Genomic DNA, 11166 nt, shown 5'->3' with positions numbered 1-11166 from the left:
GTTCCTGAACCGAACTCAGAACTCAGGACACATCAGAGTGAGAGTGGGTGGGTCGAGTCAATGCCAAGGTCATGGAATAGTGCCTATGTCCCCAGTGTTCCAGCATCCCTGAAAGTCCACCTCCCATGGGATCTGTCCCCCATGGAGCCTTTCTCCATCAAGCACTTCTCTCATCAATCCCCTCCTTTCCACACCAACCACCACAGCCCTACTGTTTGCCCTCATTATCTTTCATCTAGATGGGAGCAACAGCCTCCTGACAGTCTTCCTTTGTGTGGCATGCCATTACCCCACCCCCCACCCCAGATCAGACCACAGAACTCCCTTGCTGAAATCCTTCAGTGATCCCCACGGCCCACAGGCTCCATCCCACACTCCCCAGGAAGGCAAACCAGCCCTGTCTCATTCTGCAGTTTCAGCCCCCACATGGTACATTCCTCCCTCATATCAAACTGCTTGTGGTTCCCCCACTCCCAAGCCCTTAGTAACTCTTCCTCCCTCCTGGAAAGTTCTTCCCATCCTTGGTTAATTCTTATTATCTTCACGAGTCATTCAGGCATCACTGCCTCTAGAATATTCTCTCTGAAGCCCCAGTTTGAGCTATGACCCTTCCTCTGGTCTCATAGAACCCAGCTTAACTACATTAAAGTGGAGTTGTGGTTACCTCAGCCTGAGTCCTCAACTAGACGGTTCCTTCCCTGGGGGAATGAGTGGGCTGATCCTGTATGGCTCCCCAACACCTAGCACAGTGCCTAAACATTGGAGATGTCCAATAAATATTTGCTGTATTGAAACAAACTTCAATCCCCAAAGAGAACCACAATGGGGAGTTCAGCTGAGAGCCCACTCCATCTAAGGAAAGAAAAAAACAGAAAGTTTCCCAGTTGTTGGAGCCCACATGTGGCCCTAGGGTTCCCTGGGCCTAGAAGTTCAGAGCAACAGGAGGATATCCAAGTATCACCTGATGGGGAAACCACTTTTATTCATGAACCTGCCCCAAGCCTGGTCAGCTGTCCCAGCCACTCTAGCCAGGGACTATCCATCTCAAAATGGCATTTGCACAATCAATTTAATACTTTAAAATTTCCTTTAAATAGCTAACGTTTACTGAGTATTGACTATATTCCAGGCTTCTGCACATGTCCTTAAAGCCACTTTATAGAAAAAGACAATGGAGTTAGGTCTACATTTTGTATGCTTTTTGGAAAATACAAGACTTCAACATTCAAACCTTGCTTACCCTTCCAAACTCTTCTCCACCTCCCTCTCTACTCTACTCTGGATTCCTCTGTTTCTGGAAAGTGCCAAGCTCATTTCTGCCAAGGAAACTCCACACATACACACCCCTCTACTGACAATGCTCTACAGACCCTGCCAGCTCTCCAGTTGGCAGCTCCTTACCCTTCCCATCTGGGCTTACACATCACTATTTCCGGTGGGCCTGGCCTGGCAACCCTCTTGGGGTCTCCCTTTGCTTCTCTGTCCCAGCAACTCCACCATTCTATCCACGGCAGGATTCTCAGTGGTTGGGTTGCTTTCCACATCTTGATTGTCTGTCTCCCTGATGGCACAGTAAGCATCATGAAGGCAGGAAGTGTTCTGTTTTGTTCACTCAGCATTTGGCAATGAAGTGTCCAAGAAATACCTATTAAATAAAGAAACAAATGGATGAATTAAAGAATGAACTAATTAACCAAAGAAAGGAAGGGAAGAATTGCCACCTTGGGCTTTTCAACTCTGGGAGAGATAGATTCATTAAAATAGTGGCATTTTGGTAGAACAATTATTTTTAATAAAGATTTTCATTTATTTATTCATGAGACAAGGAGAGAGAGAGAGAGAGAGAGAGAGATTGGCAGAGACACAGGCAGAGGGAGAAGCAGGCTCCATACAGGGAGCCCAAAGTGGGACTCGATCCCAGGTCTCCAGGATCACGACCCGGGCTGAAGGTGGCACTAAACCGCTGAGCCACCCGGGCTACCCTTGGTAGAACAATTTGAGACTAAAATTCAGGATTATGAATCCATTGTTTTGGAAGAAGTGACATAGGGAGAACTCTCTCCAGTTCATCTGTTCTGGGGGTTTGTGCAAACATGAACTTTGCATTCTGCAGAGACACAATCCTTAGGATCATGGAGTTTCCCGGGCCTCCAAAGATGACCTTGTATGGCCTCAGGCAAGGCTCAACAGGCAAGCATCCCCACTGTTGCTTGAAACATGTAATCCAACTCCACAGGGTCGGAAGGGTCTAGAATCTCTAGATCAACTCCCATGAGAATGAGCTCACAGAATCACCATTAACCCTCAAACCTAACTTATGAGCGTGTACCATCCAAACCCAAGGCTACAGTTCACGGTGCAAAAAGGAGGTCACAGTGCAGAAATCTGGAGGCTGCCACCCCCCCTCACCCCCAGGAAAGAGCCCACGGAGGGAGGGGGGTTGGGTGGCTCAAGCCTCAAACAGAGCTAACCTTTCCAAGACATAATGGGCACACCTGAAGCTTTTCCACCCAGCCTTAGGAAAATGTTTATGAAGAGCAGCAGAGGGGAAGGGGGTGGGATACAAATTGTTATTAAAAAGACAACTAGAGCCACAGGAGAGGAAATGTCTCTGCTATTACTCCCAGCAGGTCACTATTGTGGAAGAGAAGTAATACCATTTTAAAAGTGCCAAACAGGAAGGAAGAGCCTGGGGGATGGGGGGCAGGGGGAGGAGATAAATGAGATCAGAGCAGGTAAAAAAAAAAATTAAAGAAATAAACTCCTCTGGGAGCAAAAATTGTTCTGTGTGGAGACACACCCCTTGGCAAGTGAGTCTCCCTCTGTTTTAAAGAATTTTTTTTCCTGGTGTACTTACTGTGTTTGTATTTGTAAAAAAAATTTTCCCCCAGGGAAAGATGGTCTTTCTTGGTTTTTCTCCCCCTTTCTTTTCCCTCTTTTCTTTTTGGCTCCCTGACCAGGCCTCCTACACCTTCTGGGTTCCAAGAGCATCCTGAAGATATTTACTAACAGGAAGCCAGACAAGAAGGGAATTGACACAGTCATTAGGTGACATAAGCCTACTGACAAGCTGCCAACTCAGCCTATTGAAGATATAACTGAAAAGCCAGCATTTCACTCAAACTAGGTCACCTCCAAGTGCTGTGAATGTCAGCTGGGAATTTGCACAGACCAAGAACCGAGAGGCCAAGAGGTCAGTGGTTTCCCCTGGGGATAAGCAGAGGTCAAGGGGACAAGGGGAAGATGAAGACCAAGAAGGGAATTTGTGACAACGGGTAAAGGAGAAGAATGGCAGGGAGACATTCATGGGCAAGTGGATTTCCAAAAGCAAGCTGTAGAGATCTGGCTGTCAGGGTCTGAGCAGGCCACTAATGTGGCAGCTGGAATTCTACTTTCAAGCATTGGCTTTCATTTGCCTAGTAAGTATTCTGTTCATTAAAGTGCAAAACCTCCCCCAAATAAAGTGTCACTCCCTTAAAGGAATGGACTATGACTTCAATTTCACCAAATACGATGCTGTAACAAAGTCAACATTTAATAAACTACATAATTATGAAAAAAAACAAAACAGTGAATGGTTGAGCACACACAGACTCTCTGGGGTCAGTCAATGGTGGGTTTGATGCCCAGCTCCGTCTCTCGTTTGCTGTGTCCACATTAATAAGTCTTCCATGCTCTTGATGGTTTAGACCCTTCATTCATAAAATAGGGACAACAGTATTTCCCAACTCACATACGGTTCCTATGAGGAAAAAGCAAGGTATGACCTAAGAAGCACCAAGTGATGTGCTGGGCACAAAGTAAATGTTCAGAACTGTGAGTTATTATTACTAGTCTTTTCAATCACTTATTGTGAATGATGATAGACTATCTTCCCCCTGGCTTTGGGTTTCCCAGAGCACCCTCAAGTACATCTGGATTCTGCTTTTACCAAAATACCTGAAAAATACCCATTCAAGACACTCAGGTTTCACTTCATCTATTTAGGATGAGGGCAGCCCCCGGGGGAAACAGTGTTCAGTTGAGAATAATCTCCCTTCTGAATGGGTGATAGACCGTCAAGATCAACTAGTTTTCAGCAAGGCTACTTACGACGTCTTTCATTTTAACCTTGTGGTCAACAATGAATGGAAGGATCTGGGCCAGATGATAAAACAAATAACTGATCATTGGAATATCTACATGAACGTTTGACTGTGCTCTCTAGAACATACGTTTACAATTACTAGAAGTAACATAGCAGGGCAGGGGAGGAGAATTTCATGGTCACATATAGTTGGAAAACTATTTCTAACACTCTCTTCCATCAGAATTTTTAATATACTGCTAAGCATCGTGGGTCCTTGAGAAAGGTATGTAGCATATCCAAATCTGATTGATTATAGGAGTCCATTTTTGAGGGCCATCCTACAGACTAGATTCCCTCAGAATGCACTCTGAGATATGCTCATCCACATTCAAAGGTATATAACATCAACACTGGCAGGAGCATCTGGGGGGCATGTTGTGGCCCTGGCCTTGAACTTAATCTGGTTCAACATCCTTAATTTGGTGGCACACTGATCAGATTTGAAGATGATCCTAAACAGGACTCGGAGACTGAGGAGGAGACGGTACAATCAGGACTATGGTCTTTTTTTTTTTTTAAGATTATTTATTTATTTGACAGAGAGAAAGAGAGAGTAAGCAGGGGGGCGCTACAGGCAGAGGGAGAGGGAGAAGCAGGCTCCACACCAAGCAGGGAGCCGGATGTAGGGCTCATCCCGGGATTCCGGGATCATGACCTGAGCCAAAGACAGACGTTCAATGATTGAGCCACCCAGGTGCCACAAGTAAAACACATTTAAAAAGAGACAAGAGATATGGAGACTGAAGGTCTAGCCTTCCAAACAGATTCGTGAGAGATACAACATTCTATGAAAAAGAATCCAATGATTCTTAATCTTCTAGAGAGAACAAACAGACACCCTTGAAATACCACTGAAAACTATGGAAACTCTCCCCAGGAAAATGTACATGCAAACAAAATTCTATAGATATTCTCAGGCGGGTGCTGCCCTGACCTCCCACCGCCCTGTGGAAGCCCATCCGTGACTTCCCCCATAGAAGACAAAACCAGGTTAAAAGCCTCCTCAGGATTAGGCATTATCTGTGTCATGTCCCCACCCCTACTGCTGTCAAAGTAATGAATGAGGATCAATGGATGGCTCTATCAGCCCAGTAAAAGATACACATTCTCATCACGCCTGCCATCTGGATACAGAAAGAGCTTGTCATCTTTAGAAGTATTCAAGCAGGAATTGAATGAGCAGTTTCACCAAAATGCTGTAGAGAGGTTGCAACCATGCTACAGGACTTGAGAACTCAGGCCTTTGCAACTTAAAATGTGGTCTGAGGGCCAGCAACATCACCTGGGAACTTGTTAGAAATGCAGAATCTCAGGTGACTCATATGCACGTCAGTGTTTAAGAAATATTGCTCTAGGATTTCTAAGATTCTCTAAGGTGCAAAAAATAAACTATTCTGATGCTTCAGCAGCAGTGTTCCACTCAAGTCTTCGGACAATTGATCTTCTATGGTTTTTAAGTAAGTATGGGTTTTGAGGGCAGAGTCAAAGGCCTTTCTCTAAGTCCTCATCCCTCCCCCTACTGCACTGCATGAGTTATTTATCTTCTCAAAGACTGAGATGAGAATCAAGGGAGAAGAATGGAATAATTCCTACTTTGTCTTTAGTCCAGGTCCAGAATTCAGAGAAGGAAAAAGCCATTTAAAATATTTATCTTCAGGGCAGTCCGGGTGGCTCAGCGGTTTAGCGCCCCCTTCAGCCCAGGGCGTGATCCTGGAGACCCGGGATTGGGTCCCACATCAGGCTCCCTGCATGGAGCCTGCTTCTCCCTCTGCCTGTGTCTCTGCCTCTCTCTGTCTCTGTGTCTCTCATGAATAAATAAATAAAATATTTTAAAATAAAATAAAATATTTATCTTCATGATCATCTCCTTTAATAATACAAGATTTGATTTACTGTGCACTCGCATGCGCCATATACACTAAGTGGTTTCTTATCCTCCATCTTACTTAGTTTTCACAATAATCCTATAGGTACTATCATCTTTTTTCTCCCCATTTTATGGGTGATTTCTGAGGCTCAGAAAGGGTAAGTGACTTACTCAAAACCCACACAGCTAAGTAAATGGAGGAGCCTGGTCTTGACACTGACGTTCAAGTCCTTAACCACTAAGCCACACACCTATCTACTTTAGAGAAGATCTCTTGCCATCTACTCTTTTCAGTAAGCTCTAAATGTGCCCTGAGGCTGCTGGGTTCCCACAGAGCTTATTCAAGTTATGCAAAGATGCAGCCAGGCTGGGGAGCTATAGACACAGGTGCGCCCGGGTCTCAGATCTCAGCCCTCCATTATACTCTGTTCATTACACAGGAAGACTTGGAGGTCACGCTTTCAAACCCTGGCCCTTCCTCATTATCTGTTCCAGCATCAGAGTTCTCCCGGTCCTGTATTGACTTGCTCTATCTCCTGGCTGCTGTCCCATCTCCATTAGATCCCAGGCATTTAAGCAAAGTACACAGCTATCCAGTTCTGGCTGAACAGAACTAACTCGCCATTCCTTCTCTATAATTTTGGGCATAGTCTGAGAGGATTTAGAAGGTGTCATTGACTTGGAATTACAGTTCTTTGTTACAGAATGAATTTCCGGACCTCGCTAGAGAGACAAGCACTCCCCCTTACGCTTACACAGGCAGCTTTGTTCCCCCTCGAAGTGCCCCTCTAACTGCACTGCACACACTCCTTCTGGGCTGTGCTGCTGCTCACGGAGGGACCTTAGCAGAGAGAACTCAGACCTCCGGCACTCCACACCGGCAGCCTTCCTTTGGAAATGAATCGTGGCTGCATGCTCTCCCTTCTACTTACCCTTACTACGTTTTATTTTACTTTCTGTGGCTGTCATACTTTTTGTATGCTTTTGTCTGACATGTCCAGCCAGGTTCCCTAAGGTAGGCGCCACATTTCGATTATCTTTCTGCTGCATACTCTAGCACACTGCCTGGCCTGTATTAGATGCTCAATGACCACATAATTGATTGATAACCAACTGATTGCATTTTACATATTACCAGGCACATCTGTTGTTATGTCCAAAGTGAATTCACTCTTCCAGATACTGAACTTATTTGGAGAGAAGGACTCGGGGGGGGACAAAAAAAAACTCTAAGTAAGCATGTTGAGATCCTGAAGCAGATGGTGCTGTGTAAAAAACCATAGCATTATGGTTTCAGCCTTATAAGAGGTAATAATAAAACTTGCTCCCATGAGGTGGGACTAAGCCACTAATCCCCTGGTACAGCTGGAAACACAAAAGCTTCTTAAAGTTCAAGGACCCCAGCCCACCTGGTTAGACAATAACCAGGCCAAAACCTCATTTCTCAGCTGTGCTTGCTATCACTAGCTCCAAACTTCAAATCACTTAAAGAGAATTCTGGGAACTTTAAAATAAACTTTCCTAGAAATGGGCCAGGATTGTATCATTTTCTTACAAAAAAAAAAAAAAAAATTCCTCAGTGATACCTGGCTAGAAAAAGGCCATTTCGTCCCATAATAAAGGTGAAGGGAAAAGGTTCGGTAAATTAAAATTTTTTAAACATATACTAGGGGCCAATTCATTTCTCGAACTGTTCTCAGATTTCTCTCTTCAAGAATAATTCTTTCTGGAGTGCCTGGCTGGCTCCAGTCAGGGCAGTGTGTAATTCTTGATCTCGGGGTTTTCAGTTCTAGCCACACATTGGACATACAGTTTACTTAAATAAACCAACTCTCTTTGGTCTATTTTCCAGCCCATACATAGGTCTAGAGAAATGATTATGCTCGATAGCTATCCACTCTGTGTACAGACAGAAACAGACATGGGCTGTTAGGTTGACTTTTTCATACTTGGTTTCTATAGTACCACAATTTCTTCTGCTCTGATTACCAACTTTACCCCAGAATTTCTAACATAGGGGGAGAAACCCCCAGACCTTAAGGGAACAAGGCTTAATACAGTTACCAAAGCACAGACTCTGAGTCAAGGCAAAGCTCAAACTCTGTCTGCACTATTTCACATGAGTATTTGCCCTCTCCATGCTGCTAGGACCCTGCACAGAAAACGAGGATGAAAACGGTCCCTATCTTGGAGGAAAAATGCTTGACATTTTTATAAAGGTCCCCATCTGTGAATACTACACAACCTTAACGCAGGGCTTGAAAATGAAAGTATCTGCAAGTATGCCAATACAAATAAGGATGGGAACTGGGTTAAGAGAACAGGACTCAGAGTTGGGCAGGCGCAAACAGGGGTAAAGCAGAGACCACATAAGAGGCAAACGTGACTGGTTACCAGTCAGCTGTTACCACAGGGGATGCAGCCCTGTATCCCCAGTTCTTCATTCTATAGAAGTCAGCTCTCTAGATTTTGATATGAAATTTCCCAGTTTTGAAATATTGGCCCAAACAAATTAAGCTGCAACAGTGTATTAAGAGGAGCTTGGGGTCTTGAGCCAGAGCAGCTGTATTTTGAGTCCCAATTCTGCCATTTACCTGCATGTGACCTTGGACAACTTACTAATAAGCCTCTTCATGCCTCATGCTCTCCAATTGAAAAACCGCTACCATGAGAGATAATACTAGTGCCTATTTCATAGGGCTAGTGTGAGGAATAAAAGATATATTTGAATTTTAATATATAATTTATGTAATATACAGCAATTCTATGTATAGCTACATAAAATTCACATGTAATTATAATAGTGCCTGGTGTACAGTAAGCAATATGTAAAGTTTAGCTATTGCCATGATCATCACTTTTGCAAACTTGACCTATAACAAACTAAACATTTCTCTTAAGAGGGTCCTCTATTAGCCAACACCTTGCTGGTCCCTACGTTGTGTAGCCACACATCTCAGCCTCACATGGTTGTAAAGGTTGGGTTAGAAGGCCCTGTGCTTGCACCTGCCAGCCCAAGAGACTCAGGGATACCACACAGCAAGACCCAAAGACTACTGGGGGTACTGACACATTAATGGCATGTCAACTGCCTCTCCTTAGTCATCTCCTCTATCCCCACAGTGACAGCAGGCTGAGATGGCTCTGCCAGGCAGACAGAGTAGCTGAGGACCATTTCGCAGAAGCACTTGGAGTCACAGAGATGTTTTGGGTACCCAAAGGAGATGTTTTGGGTACTGGAAAGCTTGACCCTGCCTGGGAATTCATGGAGCTTTTAGCCCCAGGTCTAATGCACCAGTCTCACTAATAAAATTTTTGCTGACCAGTCACCCCACTGGGTGTACAGGAGTGGATCTGGCTTTCTGGGTTACTGCAGCACTGCAAAAGAGGGTTTCCAAGCCTCTTGGCCTATAAATGCTTTTCAGCAGTCCATGCAATTCTCTCAACCTAGCTCACAGTACAAAATATTTGCTTCAGGCCTTCCTACAGTTCCTACTGAGCTAGTAGTGATGCATCTGCTAGCACTTAGCAAAGGCTTAATTTTTATTTTATTTTTTTATTTTTAAAAAATATTATTTATTTGAGAGAAAGCAAGGGGTGGGGGGAGAGAGAGAGAGAGAACACAAGAGAGGGAGAAGCAGACTCCCCGCTGAGCAGAGAGCCCCAACTGGGGCTCAATCCCAGGGCTCTGAGATCATGACCTCAGCCAAAGGCAAATGCTTAAACAACTGAGGCACCTAGGCACCCCGCGAAGGCTTAATTTTTACAAAGGAAGGCAGGGAAGAATAACAGAAATCAAGTTCTATTTTCAACCCATATTAAAAATTATCTTTTTGGGGTACCTGGGTGGTTCAGTGGGTTAAGCAGCTGACTCCTGATTTTGGCCCAGACCATGACCTCGGGGTCCTGGGATCGAGCCCCCAAAAGACTGCACTCAGCCTCTCATCCTGCTGCCTCTCCCTCTCTCCCTGTGACCCTCACTCTGCTCACACTTACACACACACTCTGAAGTAAATACATAAAATACTCTTCCAAAAAAATTGTCCTTTTTTGGGTGCTTGGGTGGTGGCGCTCAGTTGGTTAAGCCTTTGGCTCATGTCCTGATCCCAGGGTCCTGGGATGAGTCCTGTGTCGAGCTCCCTGCTCTGCGCGGAGCCTGCTTCTTCTATCTCTGCCTCTCTCTCTCATGAATAAGTAAATATAATCTTTTTTTTTTAATTGTCCTTTTTTTTTGTCACCTGTTTTCCTTTAATCTGGCCTCATTTCTCTCAGGCAATAGATTTTCCTTCATACAATAACCAGACTAACAAAAGCAAACCTTTGTTGAGTTTGTTTGTGACACTTTGCACCCAAGCCTCACCACCACCCTAGGACACATATACCACCAGCATCCTGATGCTGAAGACCAGGAAACCAAACTCAAAGCTGTTAAGATGCTCAGTCAAAGTCACATAGCTAATAGGCACCAAAAGTAGAGGTCAAAAAAGATCTGTGACCGCAAAGCCCGATCCAAGGAATTCAATCTCTCTATTTAATCCAGGTGGTAGCTAAGCTTTCCTAAAAAGCATACTGGGCTAGGAGCAGAAGGAAACTGTGGTCCACACTCCGGCTGGATCCACCCTTCCCACATGGGAGTTCCCTCCTCTCTCCACCTCCCCAAAGACATCTGAAGTTGAAAATAAGATCACAAGGTAATACACCTTGCAATTTAGGAAGATGCTATGTAAATCTAAAATGTTAGAATTATCCTAAGAGTTAATGTTTGGAGGTATGTGAAATAAATTCCTAACAGTAAGTATTACTAGTCAGGTATATGTTTTTAATCTGTGTGGGCTTTTTTTTTTTTTTAATTTTTATTTATTTATGATAGTCACACACAGAGAAAGAGAGAGAGAGAGGCAGAGACACAGGCAGAGGGAGAAGCAGGCTCCATGCACCGGGAGCCCGACGTGGGATTCGATCCCAGGTCTCCAGGATCGTGCCCTGGGCCAAAGGCAGGCGCTAAACCGCTGCGCCACCCAGGGTTCCCTGTGTGGGCTTTTTAATTATTAAAACAAACCATGCTCATAATACATTCAAATACTGAAGCATATAAAGTTAAAGGGGGATTGTTTTCCTATCATGTCCCAACTCTCTGAGTGAATATCTTTCCAGGTTTTTTTTTTTTTTA

The 11166-nt window shown here is 44.4% G+C and overlaps 1 long non-coding RNA gene across 3 annotated transcripts in view; it reads right to left on the bottom strand.

Moving 5' to 3' along the window:
* Positions 1-326: 326 nt before the first annotated feature.
* Positions 327-11166, bottom strand: part of LOC140633572 (uncharacterized) — a 92422-nt gene continuing 81582 nt past the window's right edge. For all 3 annotated transcript variants that reach the window (XR_012031153.1, XR_012031152.1, XR_012031154.1), the window contains one exon: positions 327-1645. This is a non-coding gene — a long non-coding RNA (uncharacterized lncRNA). The remainder of the gene's footprint in view (positions 1646-11166) is intronic.

Source organism: Canis lupus, chromosome 5 (genome assembly GCF_048164855.1).
Source record: "Canis lupus baileyi chromosome 5, mCanLup2.hap1, whole genome shotgun sequence".
Taxonomy (NCBI): Eukaryota; Metazoa; Chordata; class Mammalia; order Carnivora; family Canidae; genus Canis; species Canis lupus.
This window is presented reverse-complemented; position numbering and strand designations above follow the sequence as displayed.